General features: G+C 38.6%; 2 long non-coding RNA genes across 2 annotated transcripts; one reads left to right on the top strand and one right to left on the bottom strand.

The window, feature by feature from the left end:
• Positions 1-2,778: 2,778 nt before the first annotated feature.
• LOC120437072 lies at positions 2,779-6,077 on the top strand. The gene is made up of 3 exons (XR_005610804.1): positions 2,779-3,470; positions 3,646-3,737; positions 5,060-6,077. It is a non-coding gene; the product is annotated as an uncharacterized LOC120437072 (long non-coding RNA).
• Positions 6,078-6,215: 138 nt separating this feature from the next.
• On the bottom strand, positions 6,216-13,887 carry LOC120437069. Its single transcript, XR_005610800.1, has 3 exons — positions 10,921-13,887; positions 7,564-7,637; positions 6,216-7,463 (listed from the first exon to the last, which is right to left on the bottom strand). It is a non-coding gene; the product is annotated as an uncharacterized LOC120437069 (long non-coding RNA).
• Between the last annotated feature and the right edge of the window lie 5,287 nt (positions 13,888-19,174).

Below are 19,174 nucleotides of genomic sequence, written 5' to 3' on the forward strand. Positions count from 1 at the left end.
ACAAAAGGTCTTTATGGAAATGTATTCAGAGTTCAAATATTACTCAGTCTTGAGTCCATGAGTTATTATCAAAGACAGAAAAATGTCAGCGTGAAAAAAAGTCATCATATTTGCATGAGCACTGTGAAAGCAAACACATATTAGAATATGAGGATCACTTCAGACATCCTTGAGGTGACGATGTTTGCTGCAGTGGCCTCTTGCCGATCACTGATTCATTTTGCAATTCGTCTCAACATGCTGCACCTGTCTCTGTGCCAAATTGGCCGCTGTTCTTGGTTGTTTTTGACAGGCCTACATTGCTACATTGAAAAAAAAAAAGCAAATCAACCGTCCTCTCACTTGATTTCACAACTAACCCGCTTGAACAGGAGCATGTCCGAGATAGGTCTGTGAAGTGCACGCCAGCAGTGCGCAAACAATTACACAGAACAACGGTGCCACAAAACCTGCCTGTTTTGTGGCACCCGATAAGAGAGCCCTGAATAAATGTGCCTGCATGCATGAAAGGCTTGTGAGGGAGAGGTGTTTGCAGGATAAATATTGCGGTTGGCCTTCGTGCATGTGTACAGAACAATTACATGCTTCATTGTTGTGACAAAAATGGGCCGAAACAGTTGCTATTCGCTACTAATTTAGCTTGAGAAGTCCCCAACAGCGGGGGGCAGAAATCTCATTGGATACTGTATGTCAGCAAGTACGCTTTTCCTGGAGGCTGCTGGCTTTTAGTTGCATAGTAACGCTATAGGATGACACATCAAAATGCCCAGACACACTGGAAACTGGCTTTGATATAATTGCTGCACTTTTGGGTGATTTACTTGCCTTTGGCCCCTTCAGAAACTACAGCAGAACAATTAGAAAGACAAGGAATTGTGATGACTCATAAGTTATCTCTGCTGTAGCTGATGGTGATGTTGGCTGTCTATAAATCAAACGGTCATTTAATCTCACCTAACTTTTTGTTTTTCTAAGAAATGATTCTTCCTACTTTTATTCTTATTAGAAATAATAAAAGAGTCATTAGGGCAGGGACACAATTAAACAGACTTTTCCTAATCATGGATGTGAGCCCAGAGCAATCAGCAGGTGCACTCAGAGAAAACACAATATTCACACTCGATGTTAATCAGGTGGGTCAATCATCAGCCCGACTCCAGTGTAAAATCAGCAGATGAACTGTGATCAAGTGTGAAATATGAGTAAGAGCATGACAAATACTGGATTTTTGAGGGTGATACCAACATTGATTTTTTTTCAATAGTAAAAAACACCCATAACATTGAATGGAAAGAATATTTTAAATTTATGTTGTGTAAGTTATTTACTCGAGTGTTGTGCTTTATATGCACTTGGTTGTTACAAATTATTATCATTTCATTCATTTTTATGAAGGCCATAACCAGGGTTTAGAAATTAGTGAGGAACTTTAATGAAGCATGACTGAAATATTCAATTCAGTTTTATTCATATAGCATCAAATCACAACAACAGCTTTGTCAAGGTGTTTTATATTGTAAGGTAAAGACTTTTTATCCCAATACTTTAAACACTTACATCATGACTCAACCAGTCTGGAATTTTCAAGTTCAATACATTATAATTAATGAAGGAAACTGATAACAGATTTATTTACAGTTAAAAACACGAGGCACTCTGAGAGAGCAAACCTCTGCCAAGCAGGCTCACGCTCTGGACAGTGTTTCCTTTTAAGGGAATAGTATTTTGTATATACTGATATATAAAACTCCCTTTTAACAGGAAGAAACCTCCAACAGAACCAGGCTCAGGGAGGGGCGGGGCCATCTGCTGCGACCGGTTGGGGTGAGAGAAGGAAGACAGGATAAAGACATGCTGTGGAAGAGAGACAGAGATTAATAACAGATATGATTCAATGCAGAGAGGTCTATTAACACATAGTGAGTGAGAAAGGTGACTGGAAAGGAAAAACTCAATGCATCATGGGAATCCCCCGGCAGCCTACCCCTATTGCAGGATAACTAAGGGAGGATTCAGGGTCATCTGATCCAGCCCTAACTATATGCTTTAGTACGGTAAATGCAAGGAGAAAGACATAGCGTAAGATTTAGATCAGCACATTTCCAAGTTTGATTATTTTATTGGAAACTGTAACAAACAAACAAATAAAATCTACATAATGATCAACAAGAAAACTTCACAAACTAGAAACGCACAAATTCAGATTAAAGTAAAAACTGTGATTACTTTCACTATACAATGCTTAAACTTTCACAAATGTGAATGTACTGCATGGCAGTACAGTTAATTTACAACTGCCAGCGGTGCTGTTGGCCAGAAGGGTCCAGGTAGGAACTGTGCTACTGCTGAGTGATAGATATAATGAAGCAGAACATGCAGGAGGTTAGTGCGACAGGAGAGGATGCAAATGATCCACTGTGGAGACGGACGAGAAGAATGCCCAAGAAAAATAATAAAAAGCTACAGTATTTACTTATATAAATATGCTCTATGGACGTTATGGATAAAAGGGGAAAATCTACACAATTTTTAAAAGTTTAATCAGCGACTTCATACATACTTCATGAAAATGAATTTAAAATACATCTGATAATGTGTCATTGTCTATTATTGTCCCTATCATTTATTTTAGTTATTTAGGAATTGTGAACTGTTCCTAAACAGCTTTAGATGTTTTTTTTTTAAATTGGGACAGCTGATCATTAATTACTTAACTGATTAATTAATTACATTAATTATTACATCTTACTTCTTTTCTCATGCAAGATCTTGATCTTAATCAGGCCTCATCTCATCTTCCTTCTAGACCTCAGAGGACTATATCACTTAAACTTTTCTTTTGGTAAACCTTGTAGTTATGGCTTGAACTGTCATGGTCCTGGGCCATGTTGGCCCAGTATTCTTAGTTTTCATGTATTTTGTTCCTTATTTAGGCCATGCTTCCTGGGTTGCTCTGTTACGTTGTTCCTTATGTGTTTTTCCCCTTGTGACTCTTACCCCCTGTCTGCCCCTCTGTGTATCTGTGAGCCCTCGTCTCTCCTTGTGTTTTATTCCATGTTTTACCCAGCCCGTTATGTCTGTGCTCTCCCCGTGCTCGCTCTCCTCCTGTCTGAACCTCTGTGTACTTCCTGTTTTACTTTGACAGTCTCCCATCAGTGTTGCGTTTACTCCTGCCATGTCTCGTTATGATTATCTGTGTCAGCTGTGTTCCCCGTGTGCTCCCACTTCCCTCGTTAACCCTCTGTGTATTTATGTCCACGTCTCCCTCAGTTCAGCGTTGCGTTCTCCCTCATGCTGTGTGTGATTCTCCCCGTGTCTCCTAGTGTACATTATAATTAGCTTTTCCCAGTTTAGTTTGTATGGTTTTTCTGTCCAGCAATAAAGCTGTGTTTTCAGTTCATTCCTGCCTCTGTGAGCTTGCGTTTGGGTCCTCATCCTGCCTGCACACAGCCTAACCATGACATGAACAGGTGACTCTTAACAAATCCTTAGCTATGCTGCAATATGTCTAGGCTGCTGGTGTTTCTTATTCATTCACCTCTTTCTATCAGCTCAACAAACATCAGCAAACACACAAAGTATTTGTGTGGAGTCACAAAAACACAGTGTGTCGCTAACTAAAGGTCCAGCTGCTGTATTTCGCAGGGAGAGAAAAGAAAGTGAGCTAACTTTACTCAGAGATGGAAAAAGATAAGAAAGACACCACAGGAGAGGAAGAAGAGATGTTAGATTTAAAGGTAAGGACTGCTCAGTGGGATTTCATAAACTGGAAATTTAAAGCTCGCATGTAAGTCCTCATGTTTTTAAATGTGTCCATATCATACAAAACAAACTAAGGCAGACTGTGTTATTTAAAGGTTGCACAAACAGTTGTATTTGTTTTATTGTGATGAATTTAAAGTGTGTGTGACTGATGTACAGTGCCCAGCACCACAAATTCAAATTCCACCTTAAAGACAGCATAAACATTATACTGTCAGTGTAGAAGATGGAAATCAGCAAGGATAACTCATGAAACATCTGCTTACATCTTGTTGAATTCACTTGATTAAATCCACAAAGAGCAGTGAACCTCAGAGGAGCAGTATCAGCCGATCAACTGATCATAGCCTGTACATTAAGAAAATCCACTTCTCATTTGCTGTTTAAATGGCAAAGTCACCATTTACAATGTGATCAACAGAAAATAGAGATATTTTGTTTTCCTTCTTTTTCTTTGCTCATGTCCTACTTAACTGACTCAGACTGAGTACATTTATTAGAATTAATATTTATACTTAAATAAAGTTTGTATTCCTATCTACTAATATAATTTATTATTCCACTAATATAGCATCAGGTTCAATTAGCTTAACATAAAAATACGTGGTAGAACTGTTCTTCTAGCAGTTACTTTTACTTTATTACTGTAAGTACATTACAGAGCCTGTACTTTTTTACATTTACTTGACTAAAGAAGTTGAATCAGTACTTTAACTTTTACTGGAGTATTTTTAACAGTTTTATCTGTACTTCTACTTAAGTACAGACACTCTGTACTTTGACCAACTCTGCCTCTATCTCTATATCTGATCATTTGTCTGCAGAGGAACTATATTTTTTGTACAATGATAAATTTACACCTGTACTCTGCATACTGCAACAGAGCACATGTCTTTTCTGCCATTTTTGATCTGCTGTGTTTAGAGTGCAATATATGAGTTTGTATTCATATTATGTTCTATTCTTTATGTTTTTAGAGACATTTTATGTTGCTAGGCAGGATAATGGGATCACATTGAATTTTAGGTGTTAAAAATACACAGTGATTGATTTTCATGTAAAATAAAAATAAAAACATTTTAATAAGAGGCCACTAAATAACATTTTTTTTTAGTAACTCTCAGCAGTTATTTGGACATGAAATATTCGGTAGACGTGTTATTAACTTTATGAGAAAACCTTTTGAGAAAATCCACGATTAAGGCTACAGGAAATACTTTTATTCAAATACAATTTCTTGTCATAATGGCTGCAAAAAATACATTAATAAGATCTATTTATGGTTTATTGTTTGAAGCCATCTACCAAGACACACCAACGCAGGCCATCTACTAAGCCATGCCGACACCGGCCACCATCCAATCCACCTGAGGGTTTCCACCCTAATTGTCTCCCTCTCCTGTGTCCTGAAGGTTCCCACCTTCGCCGCCATTGTCAGTCTCTGGAACTGAAGCCTCATGAACTGATTTGTCTCGGCTGTTGGCGACGCGGGCGGCCTCCTGAACTGTTTTTTTTTGGACTGTTTTTCCTTTTCTTCTGAGTTCTCCTTCCTGGAGCTCCAGCACCCAACCACCCAGGTTGGGTGGAAATGTTCTCATTTTAAGAGCTTGATTGTGAAAGATTAAACTGCAGATGTCCACAGAAGTTTAAAGATGAACTATAAATAAATAATAATTATGCATACTTTATTGATCTCTGTGTGGAAATTCCTCTCTGTGCTTAACCCATTCACTCACTAAAGCAGTGGGCAGCCACCAATCTAGCGCTCAGGGAGCAGTATGTAGGGACAGTACCTTGCTCAGGGGTAAATCAGGGTATCTGCTCAGTGGATTTGAACCCCTGACCTTCAAATCATGGGGCCACCACTCTACCTACTGAGCTATCCCTGCCCAAACTTTAAACTTATAGACATTTTTAAAAATCTAAAAAGCTATTTTCTTCATGCATTCTTTTATGATATATTTTTTTTAATGTTCAATCAGTCTAGCTCTAATCCTAAATTCCTAAATAGACCTTTGAAGATTTGAGTATTTGGGAAACATTATGCAAAGTTCCTCTTAATTGTAAAACACAAATCTGAGGATGTTGGAAGACATTTGTGGTTCTGATCAGCTTTGTGGCATGTAGGAGCTCCTTTTATTAATATTCCTAAGTCCTGAATAATACTCATAAACACTGAGGTCCTGCTATATGCCAACGTGTATCTGGACCCTTACAAAACAAAGATGTGAAGCAACATTAATAATTGTTGGGAACTTTTTTTAATTTCCAGTTTTCAGTTACTGTTGTTGATATGTTAAGAGTAAGAATAAGTTCAGATTCTCTTAAAAATAATAACACTAATATGTCAACAATTGTTGGACTTGTGGAGGTATTTTGAGAACCCTAAGAGAGTCTTATAAACATCTGAAGGAAAAATATTCTTTAACCATAGATGCAGACTCATGCAAAAATATTGATTAGGGATTTTATTTGATTTTGGAGAGTTAGAACAAACAGATGGGATTCTCAAAGTCAGTCAATTTCTTGGGGTCTGAAGCAACAACAGCACAGAGCTCTGAATTTTTGGAAGAAGCCCTTTCTTTTTCTTCTTTTTCTCCCTGATTTGAATGTTGTCAGACTTCTCTGACTTATTAGTAGTAGAGACAACTGGCTCAGACATGGATAGACTTACAGAAGGGAGTTCCTCACTAGGAAGATCATCAGACTTTGCCAGAATTTTGGAAGCAGGTTCTTCAGTAAGAAGAACATCAGCCATTTGTGAACTTTCAAACGGAGGCTCTTTAGTAGGAAGAACATCTGACTTTGGCATATTTTCACAAGCAGGTTCTTGAATGGAAGAGAGATCATCCATTCGTGAGCTTTCAAACGGAGGTTCTTCAGTGGGAAGAACATCAGCCATTAAAGAACTTTTAGAAGGAGGTTCTTCAGAGGAAAAAATATCAGCCATTCGTGAACTTTCAAACGGAGGTTCAGAAGTAGGAAGAACATCTGACTTCAGCAGACCTTCAGGATGAGGTTCTTTAGTTGGAAGAACATCAGGCACTACTGGACTTTCACAAGGGGGCTGGAAGATCTGGCGTATGTTGTTTTTGCTACATCAGCAATTGTTCTGAGTAGCCCTGGTGCAAAGTTTGCAATTTTGTTCAGCAGAATCTGTTTTGGATATTTTCCTCTGACTTCAGACAGGATTGTGTGCACCATGCCATCTCTGATGGAGTGTGAGAAGATGGCCTGGTTTTCCATTGTTGGGAGAGATTTGGCTACTTGATCCAAAGTGGCCTTTGGAGGATGCTCAATCTCTGGGAGGCCATGTTTAGTAGGGGGTGAGGAGTAAGCTCCCTGAATCCATGCACGACATGGGGAACCACCTCTATCACCACGTCTGGTGCAGTGAGCAGTTTGGAGGTTTGTGCGTCCTGCTGCCTCTCTTTAAGGAGTTCAATGTACTTGCTGACATTGCTGAGGAGCTTAGGTGTTCTGTAGAATAAAGTTATAAGAATGATCTTTTAAACCTATTTAAAGAATCACAGAAATATTGAAACACTGTAGCTGGACTGTTAATGATTGTACGGCAGATGTGATCACTGAAATTTAGGAGGTATGGCTTCTGGAAATCCCAGCAGCATCCGGGCTTAAAACTCGATGTCCCTGGTTTGGTTTTCCTTCTGAAGTTGGAGCAACTCCATCATCATTGAAATCTAAAAATAAAAGGAGACATTTAATCAGCACCACTCTCAGGTCCTCAGAAATCACCTGATATTTTATCTCAGTTTTGGTTTGGATGAATCTGGGTCTTACCTGAGCCCTGTAACCTGGTAGATACCAGCAGATCTCCACAGCTGTGTTATATATATTGGTGTGTTGAACAACACCTGTGAAAGAAATAAGAATTTACTCATTGTTACTTAAGTTGATTGTCAGTTTGTCAACTTTTAAAACTGCATCAAATTCTTCAAACTGTTGAAATGCAGTAAAAACAAAAAGTGTCACATATCCTGATGGGTTTGTAGTAGTGCTGTCAGCGCTAATCTCATTAAAATGACGTTAACGCCATAACCGCATTAACACGGCAAATCTCCGTTAGCGAGTTAACATGGATCAGCCTGTGCGTGGGGCTGCACGGCGTTAACGCGGTTAGCTCATTAATGCGTTAACGCAGATCCCTTTACTTGCTTCCATTAAAACGCTGCTGTTCTATCACAGCCGGGGAAGAAAAACTTTCCAATACTTTCCAAAAATTGTGTAAGATCAAATGTAGAACAGTCACCTCAAGACACTTTACATTGTAAGGTAGACCCTACAATAATACATACAGACAAAAAGATTTTATACACTGTAACTTTAAAGATACTTGAAAATAGGCTTCAGCCTGAGCCCGTTCAGTCAGCACACAGTCTGTGTAATGTGTGAATAAAAATAAATATAAGTTTTCCTCCCTTTTCCAATCAGAACTTCCAAGTAGAGTTTTTGACCTTTGGCACCACTAAGCTGTGGGATGTTTTTTTCCTTCTTTTAAAATATATATCTTATACACTGTACACTGTAATTACTGCATTTCTATAAAAATACTCTAAACCTTCTTCAAAAACTTTAAAGTCTATTTGGGCATTTTGAACACGAAAACTATTAAGTGAAGTATAAAAGTATAGATCCAATGTTCACATCAGGGCCCATGGGGTCAGGAGTAAATTAGACTTAGTCACTGTCTGTGGCAAAAAAAAAATCAATATACCACCATAACTAACAAATATTTCCATAATTAAAACACCTCCTGTTGTGTGAAGACTGCAGTAAGTCATCTGTAGGCATGTTTGATGTACTCACTGCAGCTGTTACTAGAAATAGCAGGACAGAAATGGCAGTAAGACATTTTAAAAGGGCCTAATGACTAAAATACACGCACTGGCCACTGTATTAGGCACACGTCCTCAACTGCTCATTAACACAAATATCTATCAGCCACTTACATGGCTGGAGACGAGGGTGTAGGCATGTAGACACGGTCATGATGACCCATCAAAGTTCAAACTGAGCATCAGAATGGTGGGAAGAAAAGATGATTTAAGGGACTTTGAACGTGGCGTGGTAGCAGGTGCGAAATGGGCTGATCTGAGTATTTCAGAAACTGCTGATCTACAGGGATTTTCCCACACAACCATTGCTGGAGGTGAAGGAAAATAGAAGAAGTAGCAAGACTATTCTAAACACTCTGTTCTAAGTATAGAGTCTTTACCGGACTGAGTGCAGTATATACAGATTTTCAGCCTGGTTACCTCACTTACCTTTTCACGTTGTACCCTTTTATGCCTTAACCTGCATAATTTGTGTCTACTACATTAATGTATTTGTGATTTAAATGTTCAGTTTCTTCCTTTCTGTACCGACCTCTTGTGGTAAGATGTAATCATGTCACCGCTGTGCTGTCTTACTTGTCGGTTACTGCCTTTATGTGGCACTGGATGTGTATAAGACAGCAACGGTCAGGTATTTGTAATTTTTCAGTGACCTCTCTCTAGAGGTGAGAAGTAACCAAGTACAAATACTTTTTTATTGTACTTAAGTAAAATTTTCAGGTATCTGTAATTTACTTGAGTAGATTTTTTTTTAATGAAAACTTCTTCCTTTTACACCCTACATTTTTAAAACAACTATCTGTACTTTCTACATTTTCAAACCAGGCTCTTTACTTTTGATTTCACATTTGAGGGGAGTTATTATTTCATGTCACTGTGAGCCTAAAGGAGCCTAATTTCTATCAGCTCAACAAACATCAGCAAACACACAAACTGTTTGTGTGGAGTCACAAAAACACAGTGTGTCGCTAACTAAAGGTCCAGCTGCTGTAATTCACAGAGAGAGAAAAGAAAGTGAGCTAACTTTACTCAGAGATGGAGAAAGATAAGAAAGACAGGACAGGAGAGGAAGAAGAAAGGTTAGATTTAAAGGTAAGGACTGCTCAGTGGGATTTCATAAACTGGAAATTTAAAGCTCACATGCAAGTCCTCATGTTTTTAAATGTGACATCATTATTTTCCATATCATACAAAACAACTAAGGCAGAATATGTTATTTGAAGGTTGCATAAACTGGTTAATTTGCTGTACTGTGATGAATTTAAAGTGCGTGTGACCGATGTACAGTGACCAGCACCACAGCTCATGGTCAGAGTTAGGTTACATAAAGTGAAACTGCATTTTAGCAGATTATGCTTAGATTCATTCATTGAATTCCACCTTCATACCAACTGTATAGGGCAGTGGTTCTCAAACTTTTCACAATGAGTACCACCTCATAGAATATATGGCTCTTCAAGTACCACCCTTATGACCGACATTAAAGTACAGTAGTATAGGCCTATTTAACACCACATAGTTTACACGAGACAATTTTATTTCTTATATGAATGTTATTTATATTAACTCTCATAAACAGGATGTGACAAGTGATAATAATAACAACTGTATTGCATTAAAACATTCACAGCAGGTGGATATATTATCTTTAAGTGATGACCTGATGAAACCTGCTTCCGGGTCCAAACTACTCTGCATTTATTAAGGCGGTTGTGTTTTTAACATGTTTTACTGTTTATTATCTTTTTCTATTTAATCTGCACAAGATTAAATAGAAAAAGATCGGTTTTTATCATCACTATTCATTTTAAAGCTCAGTTTTTTAAACTTTATGATGTAACTACAGCTCAGCCCATGCGGCAGTATATTAATGACTAAATTTATATTGCACTTGTTCTCATCACTGAAGTTTGGTCAGTTTACAGCATCCTGCTATGCGATTCCATTTGTCCCTAACCTTCGGGAACCCTCATGTTAACTTTTATCGAGTGGAAAAAAGTTAGTGTTCATCCTCCAGTTTCACATTTTATATTATGCTAACCATAGCTGTGTAGCTAGCCACAACGCAGCACATCGTTATATACCAGCTAGCCCCAACTTCAGTAACCCTACAAACGTCACTGCTGTTTAGTTTTCTGTCTTCATTTATCTCTTAAGTGATAACAGGGATGTATGTTTTAATTTTTGCTGTGGCGGTTAAGCTGCCGGATTTTTGGCTTCACGACCCTCCTTCCTGGCTTGTGCACGTCGAAGCTCAGTTGCGTTTCAGCCGACTACAGGAAATAGCTGCGGCGCTACTCACTCTGACGCAGAGCGGGCCGAGAAACTCCTCTCTGTCTTGGGCCTGGGTGATGGTGCCGCGCTCGAGCTCATGGAGAGCACGCTATCCTTGCTGGGAACGGATGACGGCAGATTCCTCTTCACTCACGTCTTCCTCCGACAGGTGCCGGTGCCAGCTGGCCTCGCCAACTCCCCGCTGCTGGCCGCGAAGGCTTACCGCTCACTCGCAGAAGAAGCGGATCGCATTCTCCTGTCTACCAGAAGCTTCGGCAGCCAGGCTATAGTTCCCGATTAACCGACGGCATCTCCCGCACCCCCACCGATTCTTTCGGGGGCCTCCGACTCATCGATGGTGGCTGGGATCGCGGCACGGCGGAAAAGGGCTGTGTTTTTACCAATGACTGTATTGGTTTTTACTATCAGCGTGACAGCGGCGTACCGCCTTTGCAGTTTTAAGGACCAGGGAAATGAGCCCGCCAGCGCTCTGAAGTGGCGATGAGGAAAGGCTGCTCGGGGAGACGTTTTCTGGGTGACTCCGGCTCCCAGAAGAGCCCCGGGAACTCTCGTGTCGTCTTTTGTATACCTCCACAATGGTATATTATTTAATCTTAAAAAAAAAAAAAAGGAGATTTCCCGGGTACCACCAGAGAGAGCCCAAGTACCGCCAGTGGTACGCACCACAGTTTTTATTTATTATTTATCTATTTTTTAACACTGAGGTCCTGCTATATGCCAATGTGTATCTGGACCCTTACAAAACAAAGATGCGAAGCAACATTAATAATTGTTGGGAACTTTTTTTAATTTCCAGTTTTCAGTTACTGTTGTTGATATGTTAAGAGTAAGAATAAGTTCAGATTCTCTTAAAAATAATAACACTAATATGTCAACAATTGTTGGACTTGTGGAGGTATTTTGAGAACCCTAAGAGAGTCTTATAAACATCTGAAGGAAAAATATTCTTTAACCATAGATGCAGACTCATGCAAAAATATTGATTAGGGATTTTATTTGATTTTGGAGAGTTAGAACAAACAGATGGGATTCTCAAAGTCAGTCAGTTTCTTGGGGTCTGAAGCAACAACAGCACAGAGCTCTGAATTTTTGGAAGAAGCCCTTTCTTTTTCTTCTTTTTCTCCCTGATTTGAATGAAGTCAGACTTCTCTGACTTATTAGTAAAAGAGACAACTGGCTCAGACATGGATAGACTTACAGAAGGGAGTTCCTCACTAGGAAGATCATCAGACTTTGCCAGAATTTTGGAAGCAGGTTCTTCAGTAAGAAGAACATCAGCCATTTGTGAACTTTCAAACGGAGGTTCAGAAGTGGGAAGAACATCTGACTTCAGCAGACCTTCAGCATGAGGTTCTTTAGTTGGAAGAACATCAGGCACTACTGGACTTTCACAAGGGGGCTGGAAGATCTGGCGTATGTTGTTTTTGCTACATCAGTTCTCAGTAGCCTTGGTGCAAAGTTTGCAATTTTGTTCAGCAGAATCTGTTCTGGATATTTTATTCTGACTTCAGACAGGATTGTGTGCACCATGCCATCTCTGATGGAGTGTGAGAAGATGGCCTGGTTTTCCATTGTTGGGATAGATTTGGCTACTTGATCCAAAGTGGCCTTTGGAGGATGCTCAATCTCTGGGAGGCCATGTTCAGTAGGGGGTGAGGAGTAAGCTCCCAGAATCCATGCACGACATGGGGAACCACCTCTATCACCACGTCTGGTGCAGTGAGCAGTTTGGAGGTTTGTGCGTCTTGCTGCCTCTCTTTAAGGAGTTCAATGTACTTGCTGACATTGCTGAGGAGCTTAGGTGTTCTGTAGAATAAAGTTATAAGAATGATCTTTTAAACCTATTTAAAGAATCACAGAAATATTGAAACACTGTAGCTGGACTGTTAATAATTGTACGGCAGATGTGATCACTGAAATTTAGGAGGTACGGCTTCTGGAAATCCCAGCAGCATCCGGGCTTAAAACTCGATGTCCCTGGTTTGGTTTTCCTTCTGAAGTCGGAGCAACTCCATCATCATTGAAATCTAAAAATAAAAGGAGACATTTAATCAGCACCACTCTCAGGTCCTCAGAAATCACCTGATATTTTATCTCAGTTTTGGTTTGGATGGATCTGGGTCTTACCTGAGCCCTGTAACCTGGAAGATACCAGCAGATCTCCACAGCCATGTTATATATATTGGTGTGTTGAACAACACCTGTGAAAGAAATAAGAATTTACTCATTGTTACTTAAATTGATTCTCAGTTTGTCAACTTTTAAAACTGCATCAAATTCTTCAAACTGTTGAAATGCAGTAAAAACGAAAGTGTCACATATCCTGATGGGTTTGTATATTCCTTTACTTGCTTCCATTAAAACGCTGCTGTTCTATCACATTGATTCGGTGAATGAATTAGTTGTATAAAGCGCTTTGAGTGCTCAGAGTAGAAAAGTGCTATTTAAGAACCAGTCCATTTACCATTTACCAAAAGTATAGATCCAAGGTTCACATCAGGGCCCATGAGGGCAGGAGTAAATTAGATTTATTAACTGTCTGTGGCAAAGCAAATTCAATATACCACCAAAACTAACAAATATTTCCATAATTAAAACCCCTCCTGTTGTGTGAAGACTGCAGTAAGACATCTGTAGGCATGTTTTATGTACTCACTGCAGCTGCATTAATACATTTTAATACTTTACTTGAATAGGTGTTAAATTAAAACATTTTCCGTTTACTCCCTACATTTCTAAAACAAATTTCTTTTCTTTCTACTTCTTACCAGGCTCGTTACTTTTGATTTAACATTTGAGGGGAGTTATTATTTCACGTCACTGCGAACCTAGAAAAAGAGGGACTTTTTAAAGTGGCAGGTAATTTCAAATGCACCATTTTTAGCAGCTTAACAAACATCAGCAAACACACAAACTGTTTGTGTGCAGTTTGTCTCACAGTTGCTAGCTAAAGGTCCAGCTGCTGTATTTCCCAGGGAAAGAAAAGAAAGTGAGCTAACTCCACTCAGAGATGGAGAAAGATAAGAAAGACAGGAGAGGAGGAAGAGATGTTAGATTTAACAGTAAGGACTGCTCAGTGGGATTTCATAACATGGAAATTTAAAGCTCGCATGTAAGTCCTCATGTTTTTAAATGTGACATCATTATTTTCCATATCATACAAAACAAAATAAGGCTGACTGTGTTATTTGAAGGTTGCATAAACTGGTTAATGTGCTGTACTGTGATGATATTGTGTGATTATACTGTCAGTGTAGAGGATGGAAATCAGCCAGGATAATTCATGAAACATCTGCTTACATCTTGTAGAATTCACTAGTGTAAATCTAGAGCAGCAGGTCAGCTGATCACAGCCTGTACATTATCGACTGGAGCTCTCAAAAGAAATTATTGTGAGTTATGTTTCTTTTGCCCACACTGAACCATTACAACTGATTGTAGGGTTCCCACCACCTGCTGAATCCCACTTTAACCCCTGACTGTTCTCATTTTATTGTTAAGAAGCAAAGTCACCCTCTACATGTAGTCAACAGAAAATAGAGACTTAAAAAAAACCCTTCTTTTTGTTCAGATTCAAGCTAAGTATAATTGTAAAAAAAGTTAGGTTAGCTTGAATCTGAACAAAAAGAAGGAAAATTACCAACTTTCTCTTCTTTTTGTTCAGATTCAAGCTGAGGACAATTGTCAAAAAAGTTAGGAATACAAACATGTTAACATTCAAAGTGTTTGCTGCCTCTCCCTGAGCCTGGTTCTAGCAGAGGTTTCTTCCTGTTTAAGGGGAGTTTGTCCTTCCAGATGTTGCCAAAAAGTCAAAATTCCTCCATACACAAACGTGAATGAGATGAAAGCTAAAAATTGAGAACATGACGATATCATCAGCAGCCGTGCTGCAGCAGAAGGCTGGTGGTGCAGTTAATTTTTCTCCTGGAGAGTTTGTCCCAGGGGATTTGAGAGTCCATATCTTGATTCATGACCGGCAGCGGTGCAGTTGAATGTTTTAAGAGCAACCAGGGGTATACAGTCGAGCACAAGGCTTAATAAATAGTGTTCTTAAGAGCCATTCGTAGCTACAGCGTACGAAAATGATGATGGATGGGTTTTCTTTGCTGTGCCTCATTCCTTATCCAAATGAAATCCGGGAAGTCCATTCATACCCCTTAAGAGATAATAAATGGAGGAGTTGGCTTGTATGGACCTCATGAGTTGACCTACCTCTTTGCTTACTGTGCTGATATCCATTACCTTCTTCCCCACTGCCTCCTCCTCCGCTCTATGAACCCACTTTTTAGACTCATCTATTTCCAGGTATCACATTAAAGCTATTCAGTTGAACGTCTGCGATAAACTTTTATCAGTCACTGAAATCAATGCATGTGTGCAAATAAAATCAACAACCTAAAGCAGTTATTGCCTAATAACTGCTGCCTAATAAAAGTGCTAAAATTGCTTACCCTGCTTACTGTTTGAGGGAACTGGATGTTGTCCCAGCTTGAATTTGGCAAGCTGGCTAGTCTCAGTGCAGAGATGGTGAGGTTGTATTTAAACACAGTACCTGGACCAGTATTCCTGTTTAAAAATGGTTAAAAAACCTACACGAGGAGTTACAAAGTGGCACAGCTGACCTCAAATAATGATTTGCAACATTACCCTTCATGGACAACTCCAACTAGAAATGTTGCAGGAGAAAAGCTGCTAAAAGTCTTGTGGTTAATATATCTGAAGGATCTGAACTGTACTGTAGTTGATCAAACTATTATTACTTCTACTACACCCGCTAATAAACAGTCTTATGCACCTTGTCCTCAGAGCTTTTGGAGTGATGAGAAAATGCTTTTAGCTAATGGAATGTAGGAGAACTTATAGTATAAGCTATGACAGCTAAGTACAATTTAAGACTGCTCAGTTATGACTAATCATAATCACAGTTACTCTGCTTGCAGCTGAGATCATAGTTATTTAATCTAAATACTTACAGCTCTTTCACTTTTTCATCTTTAAAAAGATTCTCACATTTTTTAAAGCACTTTTTCTTTGAAGGTTGTGTTACGAAGAACACCGTGCTCTATCCTCCTGAAGCTGAGAGGTTATTTTTTCTTTAAAAAACACATGTTGGAATCATACCTTGAAACATTACACACTCTAGATCCCTCAGCTGAACTGAATACTTGTAATGCAGATGCAGATCCCAGTGCCTCACTGTGTGCTGCCACTGGTGACTGAGAGTCTGTACTGTATGTAATGTCTTCTGTTTTGGATCCTGCTGATTTTAGTCTTTTTCTGTCCTTGGTATCGATGGTTAATGCTCTCTTTACGATATAAAGACAATATCTTCTTTCTTCTTTGAGAAATTACCTTTTCGGCCAGACTGTTCTTTCAACCTGTCACCTTTACTAATTGTAATTCAGATAAATTCTAGTACAAGTTTTAGTTATAGAGAAAAAACACCTCTGGCTTTTTTTATTTGGATGATATACCTCTGACTACACCAACATCTCAGCTGGGGTTGGTCTGTTGTAACTGAATAAAAGCAGCAGTGAAGAATTATGAGCACTGTGTTTTATTTCACAAACTTAAAAAAAGAAAGTAAAAGGAAACACTAAATATTACGCTTAAAAGCTGCACAGGTTCTTGCCTACGGGTATGGGTTTTGAGAAAAAAACAAAAAACAAAAAACCCCCCAAAATAATACGAAGAAACTGAAATATCCTGAGAAAAAAAATACATACAAAAAAATGCATCTGATGGGAAAAAAAATGCATCAGTGAAAGAAAAAGTGATGATATGTCCAAAATGTCACTGAACAGATTCAAAATGTTGTGAAACAAAATTGTCAGATCTGTGAGAGCAATAAGAAAACTGTGATATGCCTCAAATGACTACACAAGACAAGAATTATTGCTACATTTTCATCATGTGCTACATCATGCTCCTCTCTGAGATGGCAACTGATGACAGCCGACTGCTCTCATTAAACAATCAGGTACATATGTCACCATGGCAAATATATTACGAGCACCCAAAAAGTCATTTTATTTCCAGTGACTTTAATTATCTTTCTGCCGTTAATACCTCTCACAACTGTACATCCATCATGTCGGTGATTGCTTTGCAGAAGGTGGAGGAGTCTGACAAATATTCGTTCTGCGGTAACTCACAATTAAAGTGAGACTGATGAAATCCTGGCACTGTGGATTTTTAATGAAGCAGCTTTCACTCTTTAATGTTTTGTAGCATGTGAATCTTGCATGTTAACATCAGGAGGTGATGATCAATGTTCGAGCAAATGAGATCCCAGGAGGCTCCTACGTGATGTTATCTTCATGCTTATTTCCATACTTAACAGACAGGTACAAAATTAAAAGACAGGGTGGGGGAGATAAAAGGAGGCTTTACCAGACACTGCAGAGTAAAAGACAAATCTACACAAGATATTAGCAAGCATCTGTAAGTGCTGGACATTTGATTTAAGTAATGCCTACTTTTTTGAGTATGACTTGATTGGAAGTGACAGAATGTGACTCCTCATGTCACATGGAGGAGGTTGGTATTTAACATGGTTAAACTGTTTTTCAGCCCTACCCTTGACCTATCCTTAAACCAAGAAATGATGCATTGCAAACCTTACCAAACTAGAGGCAAAATTTATGCTTCACATACTGTATATAAAAGATGGAAGAAGCTAAATTAATGTTAGCCTGAGTTACATACATTCAGTTCAATTCAATTTAATTTATAGAGCTCCAAATCACAACAACAGTCGCCTCAAGGCGCTTTATATTGTAAGGTAGGCCCTACAAGAATACATACAGAGAAAAACCCAACAATCATATGACCCCCTACGAGCAAGCACTGACAGGTGACAGTGGGAAGGAAAAACCCTTTTAACAGGAAGAAACCGCCGGCAGAACCAGGCTCAGGGAGGGGCGGGGCCATCTGCTTCGACCGGTTGGGGTGAGAGAAGGAAGACAGGCAAACATGACCGTATTTGGAGAAGAGTGCTGGTAAGCATGGTGCATCTACAGTTTACTGTGATATTTAAGGGTATGTTAATTTAGTTACCAAATAATGAGAATAAAACTAGAAACCACTGACCCGTACTAATGAGGATACTGGCGATGTAAAAATCTGATATTATATATAACAGCCAATATTTATTTTTTCTTTCAGACAGAAACAAAAAAGATTGATCTAATATTTGCTGAGTATAGTTATTTGTTTACTCATTTACAGTCTGTCCGACTCTGCTCGGATCGGCTGGTTGTTGTGATTTAGCCCTCTGGTATCCAAACTATGAAACGTCAACACTAACATGGTTGAAAGATATTTTACCCATCTATTATTTACTATTTTAAAGTGAATAAATCAGCTGGAATAAATCCCAACACTGATAGATCAATAATGGCTATCATCAGCTGATAATGTCAGCTGACTAATAAACCTGTTCGTTTCCACTTAAAAGAAAATCCACTTACTTACTAAGTTTGACTTTTAAGCTTCTTGTAGTGATCAAGTAATCTCTTTGTCTTTTGTCCTTTTTTGTTTTTTGATTCCACACAGTTGTCCTGGAGGAAAAAACTAATACACCTAAAGTTTAAATACCAAATCCTTTTTTGGACAAGGCTCTGAACATGTTTAAAGCTATAAAATTGCATATTATGATATGGTTTCCAAGGGCACTGACTCATTTTTTTTAACCATTCAGGAAATGCAGTCAGTGTTATTTTCTTTTGCCCAGAATTTGCTGCCTGATTTGTACAAATTGATTTGTACAGGCGTCTTTGGAAGAAGAAAAGTGGGTTATGAAAATTCTGGTGCCCACACTGAGATGGTTGATGATTCAGTCCATTGTTTGATGGATTTCTTCATCAATTTGCCTAATTTGTGAGTGTATTTTGCTAATTAGGTGGTTATGGTACACACACATACCATTATATATCATTGTATTATACTATTATCCAAACAGTGCAGTATTTGCAAATAATACTGATAATAGCTGTTGAAATTAATTTTGTATAAACAATAAATTATTAGGATGTTTTTAGTGGGGTTTCTTTTTCTTTTTTGCCTAAACATGGTCTTTTAAGTGTGCCGGTTTGATGCTTGCTGGTATCGTGAATAATACTAAAATAATCATAATCTCTGGGTTTTCATCAGACTGAAAAAATATTTTTAAGTTTTAATGATTTTTCATTATTGTCTGAGTTATTTGGAGAGCAATCAGAGAAATAATGACTAGTTCCACCCTGATCTTTATATTCCTC

The sequence above is a fragment of the Oreochromis aureus genome, linkage group 3, assembly GCF_013358895.1.
Source record: "Oreochromis aureus strain Israel breed Guangdong linkage group 3, ZZ_aureus, whole genome shotgun sequence".
NCBI classification, from domain to species: Eukaryota; Metazoa; Chordata; class Actinopteri; order Cichliformes; family Cichlidae; genus Oreochromis; species Oreochromis aureus.